The sequence below is a fragment of the Alosa sapidissima genome, chromosome 14, assembly GCF_018492685.1.
Source record: "Alosa sapidissima isolate fAloSap1 chromosome 14, fAloSap1.pri, whole genome shotgun sequence".
Lineage (NCBI taxonomy): Eukaryota > Metazoa > Chordata > Actinopteri > Clupeiformes > Clupeidae > Alosa > Alosa sapidissima.
The window spans coordinates 8829661-8840870 of record NC_055970.1 but is presented as its reverse complement, the minus strand read 5'-3'; the positions used below and the strand labels follow the sequence as shown (position 1 = coordinate 8840870).

General features: G+C 42.1%; 1 long non-coding RNA gene across 1 annotated transcript; it reads left to right on the top strand.

Annotated features, from left to right (window-relative positions):
* Window positions 1-5777: 5777 nt before the first annotated feature.
* Window positions 5778-6392, top strand: LOC121682168. The gene is made up of 2 exons (XR_006022451.1): window positions 5778-6146; window positions 6283-6392. It is a non-coding gene; the product is annotated as an uncharacterized LOC121682168 (long non-coding RNA).
* Window positions 6393-11210: the final 4818 nt, after the last annotated feature.

Sequence of the window (11210 nt, the reverse complement as noted above, 5' to 3'; positions counted from 1 at the left end):
CACAATATTAGAACTATTTCAGTTGTTCATAACACGCTCCATTTTGTTGACCGTGGTTGCCAACACAAATAAATTTGTATTGCATTGAATGTGAATCATTTGATGTTTCGTTTGCCAGGGTATTGTTATTTTTTGAATTTTTGCACTGCATTTCATTTTTTACCTTTGTTTCATTTTATAATACAAATGTTCACCTTGTTTGTCCTTTTTTCATGGAAATCTCAAAGGGTGTAGGAGCAAAAGTAAGAGTTTCAGGTCAGATGTGACTCATGGCACAGCCACTGCAAAGCACTCCAGGTACAAGCAACATGACACAGAGTGTAACCTTTCATTTGACACCAAGATCATGGCTCTACATAAAGGGGTTCTTGTATAGGAAGAGTTTTTTTGTCAGTATGTGTTTTGGGTAACCCAAGGTCCTTTTGGAGTCTCCAAGGCAAAATGTATGTGTATGCCCACACAAATATGGGTCCCACACAGTCATACTTCATCCTATAGGGATCTACTTTGAGATACAGATTCACAAGACCTGGTAGTGGGCCTCAGTGGTGTTTTCAAGACAATACAAGTGACCAAGAGGGCAGAATGTGGTCATTTCTAGAGAGCCTATAAGAAAAACTTATCATTCTACCCTTTGCCACTCTCTGATAGTTCATCACACAGTCAATCTATTGGTACCAAAAATTTCTACAAGGCCTTAGCTTTCCAGAGAGGTCAGGCACTTGATTATAAGTCAAAGTATGTGGCAACAGGGCCATTGTACGAAGGCGGTGTGCAATTTTTGAGGAAAAACTCAAAATAGGGGGGTAAATGCTATGGGTTAAAATATGCCATTTACCTTAATTCAAGCTAGACTGCTAGACTGTTCATACACATTTTAACGGGCCAAAGTTGAAGAGCTTTTGTCCGTTATTGTTCGTGCAAATATAGGCTGATTCATGTTCCCTTGCATTGTGTAACTGAGGTCCATGGCTAGTCTGGCTTTCATCAGACCAAGCTCAATCTTTTAAGAAATCAAAAGATAAATAGCGGGCAGATCAGGCTGGGTTCACCCAGCCTAGTCCATAAGCACCCGATATTGTTTAATTTTCCGATTGAGATATACACGCTCTGGCTATTCTAAATGCAAAAATGCATCAGGGAGTTATGACAAAACGGTAACTAACAAACTAGATCCTAATAGAAAGCTGTTAGCTTCCCTAAGCTACAGGTAGGATTATAAGGTAGGCCTATTTGCAACATAAATTGTCAATAGGCTATGCTGGCGACACAAATAAAATCTCCTTTGGAAACCAATGGCTTACGCCTTACAGTATCAAGCGGACTTAAACGGTCATATCGTGGCGAAAAGTTGTAATAACATTCACGCAGCTCCATGAGTCAAGGAAAGCGCGAATGAAGTAGCCACTTCTAAATGGGACCCACTACACAGTAGCTTAAGGTGTGTTGCTAAAGCAGCCATAATGAAATGAAGGTGTCATTGTTTGGATACTTCACACACACGTGCTTTTTAATTTCACAGACTACAACTACCAAGCTGGAATCAAAGCACATCGATTCCCCTCTCACACCCTGCACGCACTTAAAACAAAATAAACAGGCGTCTCAGTCTCACGCATGTATAGGCAAAACTGTATCAGACCGGTGTAACGTTGGTAAATCTTCCATTGCACAGAATGATTTTGTAGCACGTGCAATAAATGACAGTCGAAAGATACAAACAGTGCTGCTATCAATTTGCTTGGTATAACCACATTTATAGTTTTCTACAAATGCAATCAATCAAATGCCTCCATCACTCAACCAACGCTAACGGTAACATTACCTAGGTCCTTATTGATATTACAAGATTAACGTACCTGCAGTAAAAACCAAGCATGTCCGATAAACATCCTCAGATTTATTTCGGCTTCAAGAAGAAATGGGAATTACACTTCATGTGAACATCGTCCTATCCTTATTAGATGTTCGCTGCGGTAAAATACAGTCCTTGTAGGAAGCGTCCATTGTTTTTTCCAACCCACTTTTAACTTCCAACAAAATTACGTCTCACTGCAACGATGCGCCTTCTAGTGGACAAACGACTACTTATCGCCAATACTGAAAATGCAGCCATGATGATGATGATGATGAATATTTATTTTGGCTTTCTTTTAATCCTACTGAATTTGTAATTATGTATCGGCCGTTCTAATACCGATAGTATGTGGGTGCCTGTGTGTGTGCATGTGTATATGTGTGCACCGCCATTTACAGGCCAATGAGTGTACAGTCACTAAATGTACACATAAATTATTTTATTGTAAGGCCCCCCATGAACGAAAGTACACAAAACTTGGCATGCATTCGGAGGGTGTCATAATGATCCTACACTTCCAATTGCGTGCAGTTTTGACTATGTTAGGTCACAGATACCTTCGATTACAACACCTCATTTTTACTTTTTTGTGTTTAACTAGGTGGCGCTATACATGAAATGAGTGGTTATGGAATGGGTTGACATGGCCCCTTGAGATCAACATACAAAAAAAATGGTCCTCCTAAACCCTACGGTTTTCGAGATATTCATAGAAAACTGTGTCTGCCCTACCCTCCTTTCGGGGGGTCCAGTCCAGCGGGGGGGCTACAGATCAAAACGAAAAACAATGGTTCCATGCTATCCATGTGGGGTTACATGCCCACCAAGTTTCGTGTACCCCGGTCTTTCAGTGTCCCGGGAATCATTGACGGAAATTTTGGCATGCGAAAAAGAAAAAAAAGAAAAAAAACAACACATACACACACACACACACACACACACACAATCATGAACACAAGATACAGTCTCACACACACATACCAACACAAACTTTCTCACTCACAATGAGCTTTACTTTCCTAAATTTGGCACAGTACCTAATATAAGACCTTCTTGATAAGCTCTGTGATTAGACTGATGACTATCCTAAGACCTCACACAGAGAGAAGGGTCATCTCTCATAATGAAAGCACAGAACGGTTCAAGCTGCTGCTCCACTAAATCTTCACCACAGTAATCAGACCGTTAACTCAGACTCTATTCAAGCCTTCGTTCAAGCTTCAATTAATTGCCTGTTGTCACAGTTCATGTCCAATGTCTCTAGTGGTTCAATTAGCACTTAATATTGGCAATTTCCGTACTGTCAGAAGTAAATTTCTTCCACTGACCACCTCATTTCTTCTTATTTTGGGGGAAATGGAAACTATGTGAAACTCCACACATGTACAAAATGTGTCATGGTTTGAGGCATCAAATAAGACCAGACTCCATGTCACCTTTTTTACAGCTTGGGAAAGCTTTCACACCTACTGTATCAACCTGACTGGACTTAATAGTAAGGAAAAAGCATCTTATGTAAGACCACACCAGAGATGTATCCATCAATCCTCTGGACCCTGCTTGTACTTCTGTTGAAAAGGGAGCAGTAGACTTCCTAGAGGTGAGAAAATCGCATCATTTCTTTCTTTTATGATGGCCCTTAACAGGGTGTTCTGCAGTTGTTTCTACCTCTATGACCGTCTGGGGTAAAATTACTGCATTTGGCAGCCAAAGAAACACAGTTTCTAACACAGCCACAACAGCATCCGAAAGACAACCAGAACAGTACTTTAGATCTAAGTGAGACAGAGGAAGTGATGTTGGACAAACCATGAACAGAGAAATCCTGTGCAGATAAGGACACACGGGATAGCGACGGGGTCGCGGTCTTAGAGGTAGACTGGGATATTAATAATGACCTTACCTCTTGGGGAGTCATTAAACTTGCGTCTTAAGGCAAGGGGTGAGGGAAGTGGCGTAACATATGAGGGAGGCCTTTGTAAAACGAGCCAGAGTGGATGCTACTCCTGAGGGTCCTTCAGCAAGAGCCAATGAGCTCCACCGAGAGTTAGCAGCCAGTCCTTGAGTTAATTGGATCCCTTATTAGTTCTGCACTCGAGTGTTTGGTTATGCTGGCCCCAAGTGGTGAGACAAGGAAATACAGCATGCTCAAGTTGCCAATGCAAAGTGCCGAACAATGCATGATTATTCTAAAAAATATATTTATAAATCATCAGGGGGGTGACAAATCTGGGAATATCCTATGGATAAGCTACATATCTTTTTACAATTATGCTGTCTTGCTATAAACTCTCTGCAGTGGTTGCATTTCTTATTCAATTCAAGCTCTTTTCTCTTTATTATAATCTAGTTCAGCAATCTGGCTGTTGCTGATATGAACAAAAAGCAAAACACTGGGGATATACATACATACATACATACATACATACAGCGCATACGGAAAGTATTCACAGCACTTTTTCCACATTTTGTTATGTTTCAGACTCATTTTAAAATGGATTCAATTATTGTCTTTTTAACAATCTACACACAATACTCCAACACTCCACAAAAAAACAGGTGTTTGGAGTGTTTTGTAAATTTATAAAAAATAAAAGACTGAAATATTCAATATGAACTGACCACATTTCAGCCCTCTGGGTCACTTGATATCCCTTAGAAACACAACTGAGCCCTAGCACCAGGTCTTGTGAGGCTGTGTGCAAAAGTAGATCAATATAGAATGAAAATATGAGTGCTTTAGACCATTATTTGCCAAGGTATGCTCATGCATTTTGTAAAATGCCTATTGAAACTCCCCATAGGACTTTTTGTTATCCAAAATGCATACTGACACTCAAATGCTTACAGCACATAACCCGTTTGTGTAGAAGCATAATCCTGGTCTCAAATGAAAGGTAACACTTTGAGGTTTCTTGTGGACTATTTAGATTGTATGTCAGGTGTTCTGATATAGACTGACTACACAAAATATGGAATAATTACAAAAAAGTCTCTATTTTTGCATTTACTTTGTTGGTTCAATGAGTGTGTATAAGATAAACTATACATCTGTACAACTAATATTGGATAATACAACATGAAGATTCAATTTCTATTGATTCTTTCAGTACCCAATATGTTGCATCTACTTATGGTGCTGCAGCTACTGCAGCCAGAAGTCAGGGTAGCACCAAAAGCGGAGGAGGAGGAGGGGGCATTTTGGATCTAATTTAATTGAGACATAATAAAATTAATCTGAAAATGTAAAGCACTATACAGATTGTACATGGAAAAAGTTGTCATTTTTGGATTCCCAAGAGCCAAAGCTTTGAAATGGTGTAAAACATTATTATGCAACATAGCAATATGGTGCATACAATTGATTTAGAATGTTGGGGGAAGGTAGGGGAAGGGGGTAACCGTCCCACCGGCGGGTCATGAGGATTAAACTGTTAATGCACCAATTTAAGTAATTTAAATTAAATTTCACTAAGCACCTGCTGGAAGTCATAGCCTAAGTCAGTTAATGTTTTCCAGACCCACTCTCAATTACAATTGAGAAGGTCTGCTTGCTAAACAAGTTACAAGGCCAGGGTCTACCAAACCAGACTTGACCCGAGGTGCAGACTTGGTAAAGGTGCCCCTGAGACAGTCCAGGACATAACAGCAGGGTGTAAGAGGCTAGTCACTCAGGGTATAGCCTACATGGAGCACCACCAAGTGGTTGAATATGATCAAACATGTTATAATTTGTGGACATCTATTGCAATGTTCAGACATGCAAGGTCTGTTGTCCCCAAATATATCTACAACTGTATTCAAAGAAATATGGTAATTACAAACTATTTTAAAACTTTCACACAGGACAACTTACAGAATCCAGTTTGTGGTCAGTTCGGCGCCACTGAACATGTGTTTGACGACGTTGAATGGAATAGACGCGTATGAAACTTGCGTGTTCCATTTCCATTTCGAACAAAAACACATACAAGTTATTCTAACAAGATGAGCGGCGATCACCAGTTCTTCCCGTCTGTGCACGATTCCTCCAGCACATCATCTGATATTTGGTCCAGCTTGACTTTCAACACTCCTAAAAGCTCCGAACAGCTATTTAAACCTCTACCTTGGCCCAAAACAAGCAGCCTCTCAATAGCTGAATACCAACCGCTTGATGCCTTCTGTCCGCCTGAGGGTCCTCGTTGGTTGTCGACGACTGACCAGGATGTCGTCAGTGAACTGGGCATTCGCTTGGTGGAGATCGAGTTATTAACAATCATAGGAGAACATGGCGACAATCATGGAAGTATGTGTGTTATCGAAAGTCATTCAAAAGTAGCGTGTAGATTTTGGGTAAAGGTTTTCGGTTGCCATAGATAGCCTATGAGACTAGCCTATACTCATGTGATTCTTTTAACAACTAACGTTGTTTCTTCTCTCAGAGAACTTCTTTCTAAGCGAGATGGATGTGCATCTGAGAAGAATAAGACTAGGAAGACCTTTGCTACAACATCCATCATCAATTTATTAAAAATCTATTTTTTATATACTAGCCTACTGTCTGTTCGTGATGTCTTATTTTTGTTTAACAGCAACTGAAATAGGCTATTAATGAATGCAAAAGTGTCAGGAAAATGGCACCGTGAACACAGACGATGTGCACCAAAAATGTCGCAACGTAGGATTTGGCGACATCAGGGGAAATGCAAGCAGACATTTGAGTAAAATCATTGGGTTCTTCCACCAACGAAAACAACCACCTTGACTAAGATACTACAAAATAATTGTAGTAATTGTACCCTACATAGGCCTACATTTTAGCCAACGCATGAAATAGGATTCGTCGTGTAAAATGGTTCATGTAGGCCACTGTCAGAGGCGTATCAAGCTTTTTAAAAGTGTGGGGGTTGTGGTAAAGGGAAGTGAAACAATCCGCCCAAATTGTAAATAACTCCCTGCAGGGACGTTGGAGGTATTTTCTGAGAGGGGTGCGGACGATATTGACGGGTGTCCAGGAGTTTCTCCCCCGAAATGTTTTTGAAATTCTGGTTGCTAAACACACCATTTGAATGCAGTTTGGGAGGGACAGAACAAGCAGCGCCCCTCATCTGCGTGGCTCATGTGACATATAGGCCCACATTATCTACCTGTGATATATCACTTCATCATCTCATGTTATAAATTAAGAAATCATTTCAGAAATTACGTTTTGTGCATATGGGGTAGAAGGCTATATAAATTGCCTAACAACAGCCTAATTTCGAGGTATCACTGGACTATTAATATGCCTAACTATATATTAAATACATGTAAAGGACACAGAATAATGACAGAACTGTAAGCTCAAATTCAAAAACGTTTGAAGTCTACCCAAACATAGGGGGAATATAAATAAATTATGTTGCATATAGATCTTTTCCAAGCGTCTTGGAGAAGTAGGCCTATATGTGCTGACTGGGCTATGTCTATATAGTTGATGACACCAAATTAATAAGTATTTCTGATTGGGGAAACTTTTAGCAGTTTATTTTTCTTTCAGTCCGCGGTTCCATACCATTCAATCTTCAGCTGCAAATGAACAGACGTGTGAAGCACCGGGCATAACTTAATTTCGCGGCTTGAGGAGGCCCATAGTTTGAGAAAAGCTGCAGATCATAGACAGAGAAAGCATAATACTCTGAGAACAGTAGCAAATGGGCCTTTCTGCAGAAACAACACGTGTCTTGGTGCGCGCACCCCCGCTTTCACTTTGACTCCCTGCATTTCTACATTGTGACAAAAACTGTCAGTCAGACAGTGAATTTTGGTTTACTAAATTAGCATAATGCGGTAACAATTGTTATTTCAATTCTACCTTAAATCTGCTCAATGCAGACGTTATAATGCAGAACCAATAAGCAGCAGCACAGCCTTGAAAGACGCACACTTTGAATTTGATCAGAGCGGCTCTGGTTCTTCACTGACGCTAACTAAACTTGATGTGATTGGCTGGATGACCGTTCAATCAAATCAATAGACCTATTTGTGTCTCACTGTGTGTGCGTTATGGTAGATACGGTTCAAACTCTTTACGGGAGCGTTTATTTCCATATTTTACTTTCGTTTTAATCTGACAAAAAGTGTGGGGGATAGAATTGTGTTCCCGCAGAAGTGTGTACGTTATAACACCCACATCCCCCACGCTTGCTACGCCTCATAGATTGTTGTAATACATTACAGGCTGGCCATTGATCATTTTATATCAGCCAATCAAGGTGGGTGCGTTCAGTTAGGTGGTGTTGGATTTTACATTAGCCTAGATATCATACCCACAAAACACACTGACAACTGCTTCGGCCATTACTACTGTGGCTCACATAGACAGGTCGCCTGCTGGAAACATTAGACCTATTTTTTGGTCAAAGTTTTCTCCATGGATTGCTGGTCAGAACCCCTATTGGAACATATTAAAAGGGCATGATTTAAAATTGTTAGAAAAATACTTAGGGTTTTAAAATAATCAGTTAACCTCTGTAAATATGTATTTGATAGAAAATGACAGTGTTTTGCTAAAAATGACACTGTTTTTACCGGAAATGTCCCCATAGCATAGCAAAAAGTGTAAAAATGTGCCATTTTGGAATATGGCGGCCATATTGGATTTTTGGACAAAATTCAACATGCCCTTAAAGGGAAACTTGGCAGGATGTCCCCCTTTGCTGGAGAAACTGTGCATTATGCAATTTCAAACTGTGGAAAAAGGTAATGATAAAGCACATGGATTTGTTTACAAGCTAGCAAAACGGTTAGCATAAGTTTGGCAGACAATGTGGATGTTACAAGGTAAGAAACACGATTTAAAACGAGTTTCTTGTTTCTCACTTCTCTTTCCGGGACAGTAGTGTAGCACTGAAAAAGGTACAAGGACTTTTATTTTGTGAAGTAACTGGTAAACAGGAAGAGGGAAGCTGAGAGTGGGAGATGAGGGAGAGTTCCCACGGAGTACTGACGTGCTGAGCCGATGAGAGAATTTAGAGGTGAGCAGCCCTGGAAGAATGTTGTATACTTGGAGCTAAGAAATAAACTTCAAGGAGTTAAGATACAACGAAACTCCGTGTCAGGTTGTGTTGGATGCCCCCACAGAATCTACTTTTACACTGGTAGCAGCGGTGGTGAGTTTTGTTGGAGTTTGGGATTCTCCCCCCCCCCCTCCGCCCTCCCACTGCTAGTTCAATCACCTGCACGGACGTTTTTCTACTTTAACTTGTGAGCGTGTTGTTGCCCGCACATTTTTTTTTTCATAGCAAGTTGGACTGCATTTACCACGCATCTGTTGATATTGAACTTAGCCAGGCTGGTTCTATTTTTGTTCTCTTTACTGCCGCTGAAGTTAAGCTAAGATGTCGGACGAGGAATATGTTCCTGCAGAGGGAGCTCAGGCTAACCCTCCTCAACCACCACGGGAGTTGAACTCACAGTTGCCTTTCGCATCGACCTTCCTCCTCCTTTTTCCGGAGAAGGACCGGAGCCATTTCATTCCTGGGTTCAGAGATTTGAGGTAGCACTTGCTGTATCACCCAAGCAATTGGATAAAGCTAAACTTTTGCTCGCTAAGCTAAGTGGCCCAGCATTTTCATATTGGCAGACGCTTGCTCCTGATGTTAAAAATTATTATGCCAGGGTTAAAACTAGCTTGACGGCTGTTTTCAATAGACAGCCCTTCATAGCCACTTTTCAGACATATCTCAATGCACGCCCGCGCAAACCTAATGAGCCCCTTGCTGTTTATGCAGCTGAACTGACTACCTTGGTGGCTGAAGCATTTCCTACCTATAACGCTAAAGGGAAAAGTTCAGAAGTTTTTTGGCGTTTTGTAACTGAATTGGACTCATCGCTCCAGCTCAAAATTCATGAGCATGGCGCGTTAACTTTGGAAGCTGCTGCTCTTAAAGTGGCCACACAGTGTGAAAGGGGACAGTTGGCTGTTAGTATACTGTAGCCTCTCCATCTCCTGTCATGCCAGTGACTGTTGATCACAGTTTACCACCCAGTCCTGCATCAACGCCTATTGCTGAATTGACAGCTGCTATAGCTGAACTGCGGGCTGATTTCAAGACACGCTCAAGCAAAGACATCAGAGGACCGACTGGACCACCTCTCAAGACAGTTCTCCAATCTTCGTCAGGAGGTGTCAGGAATTCTGCGTCCACAACATCACGCCTGCGCAGCTGCTGACTACATGAGCCATCACGCCAGCCACAACCAACCAGGTGATGTCCACCGTCAGCGCTGCTCATCGGACTGCTGTGCCTCATCTATGTCGCCATGGCGTCCTTCGTCCCGTGATGACCACTCTCCTCTGCGCCGCTGTTCTCCAGGACGGTGGCGCAGTCACTCTCCCTCCCTATATTCACGTGAGTCTGCCCGTGGCCACCCCCCTTCCATAGCCCACTACACATCCCCAAGAACCTATCACACTGATTCCCCCAGCCGCTCTCCTTCCCGCGAGCGTCACACTCGCTCTTCAGTGCGCTCCTCTCACGCCACAACTCTACAACACTGAAGTTTCCCTTTCACGACCTCAATCCCTTATCCCCGTTCAGGTTGCAGCTGTAACCATCACATCTGTAACTGTTCCGCCTATGTCTGAAATGGCTGTGCCCATTTCTGTGTTGACTAATGCTGTCCCGGCCGTTCACTCAGACACTTATGGGGGCATGTTAGAACCCCATACATCCCCCTCTGTGAATTTGGCGGTAGCTAGGACGTTAACCTCTATCCAGGACGGCAAGGGTATCGTCAGAGTTGTCAACCCCACTCATGACCCAATTCTTTTGGATGGTGGATACCCGTTAGGCCAGGTTTTTGCAGTTATGGGTCGGCCATATGACAAGTATGCAGTAGTGTCTTCAATCACAGTTAACAACAGGTCAGCTTGCCCAACACCCCAAGTGTCGTTGGATGATGCATGTGTATCGCTAGAAGAGCGGTCTCAACTACAGCAACTGTTGACAGAGTTTGCTGATATATTTAGCACTCATTCTCAGGACTATGGCCAGACATCATTAACCACACACAAAATTAATACTGGCGACGCTCCACCCATTAAATTACGCCCTTACAGAACATCCCCTGCAAGTCAGGCAATTTTGCAACAGGAAGTGTCAAAACTTTTAGAACATGGGGTTATTGAGGAATCTTGTAGTCTGTGGTCAGCACCTGTGGTGCTTGTAAGGAAGAAAGACGGTACTCACCGTTTTTGTGTGGACTTCCGGCGCCTAAATGCGGTTACAATTAAAGATTCACACCCACTCCCACGGGTTGATGACACATTGGACAGACTGTCTGGGGCCAAAATTTTTAGCACAATTGATCTGACTGCTGGGTATTG